The sequence below is a fragment of the Myotis davidii genome, unplaced genomic scaffold (assembly GCF_000327345.1).
Source record: "Myotis davidii unplaced genomic scaffold, ASM32734v1 scaffold653, whole genome shotgun sequence".
Lineage (NCBI taxonomy): Eukaryota > Metazoa > Chordata > Mammalia > Chiroptera > Vespertilionidae > Myotis > Myotis davidii.
The window spans coordinates 684,040-685,177 of record NW_006285129.1 but is presented as its reverse complement, the minus strand read 5'-3'; the positions used below and the strand labels follow the sequence as shown (position 1 = coordinate 685,177).

Here is a 1,138-nt window from a genome sequence, read left to right as displayed (position 1 = left end):
ATAGAGAGAGAGAGAGAGAGAGAGAGAGAGAGAGAGCCTATGCCTCTCAGCGAATGAGAGCTGGAGGGACAAAATGAGAAACCGTCACTGTATCCAGCGCAGGGGAACTTGCATCATCTGTAATCAGGCAACGGTGCCATTAAAGCTTCCAGAAACATCCCTGGAATTACTCTGCTTAATGTAAGCAAACCGCACATTTTGAAACTTGCTCCTGGTGGGCATGTGGGCTGTGTCTGCATGTGGACTGAAAATGCCTTCCGCAAGTTAGATGAGCTGTACGTAAAGCTGCCCCCGGCGTAAAGCTGCCCCCTCCAGAGTAACTACCACCTTCCCGTGCACAAGATGCTCAGTACAGACCTCAGCAGAATGTTGAGAAGCCCAGAGATCCCAAGCGCCCTCCAGGCACCACGCAAAACGATTCATCGCAGAGTCCTGAAGAAGAATCCACTGAGAAACCTGCGAATCATGTTGAAGCTAAACCCGTCTGCAGAGACCATGCACGGGAACAGAGCAGGAACCACAAGCTCTGGGTAGATAAAGTCGCAGCAGCGCTAGAAGTCAAATCAGGTGAGAAGGGGGTTCGGGGCCAGAAGCCCGTGGACGGGAAGAAAGGAAGGACGGCTGTTGGTGGTAAGAAGCAGAAGCAGCCTTTGGTGGGAAAAAGAGCTGCTGCTTCCAAGAAACCGGCAGCTGGGAGGAAGCCACAGAAAAGAAACCCCCCCACAGAAGAAGAGCAGCCTGCGGCATAAACGAAATGTGTTTATTCCATAAAGGCCAAATCACTTTGGACAGCTAATTTTGAATAAAAACATGATCAAGGTAGTGAAGGGGGAAAAAAAAAGAAGAAGAAAGAAAAGAGTGTCAGCAGATTGGGAAAGAAAATCCAGATGTGAGTGGATTAAACAGGAAAGGGCAGTGAGAAAATGAAGACACTAAGATTTTTAAATCATTTACGAGAAGTTCAACTAGAAAAGAAAGAAGTAGAAAAGCAGCTAAATGTTCAATACAGAATCAAGTGAGAGATTCCTTTTCAAAGGCAGAATACAAATGTATCGGGGAGGAGGTGTTTGGGTGCAAGTGACAGAAAAATCCACTTAAGTGAGATCAAATAATACATTAAATAATCTGTTGAATTAGG

General features: G+C 46.3%; 1 pseudogene; it reads left to right on the top strand.

The window, feature by feature from the left end:
- LOC102767161 overlaps positions 1–908 on the top strand; it is a 1,297-nt pseudogene extending 389 nt beyond the window's left edge.
- The last annotated feature ends 230 nt before the right edge of the window (positions 909–1,138 follow it).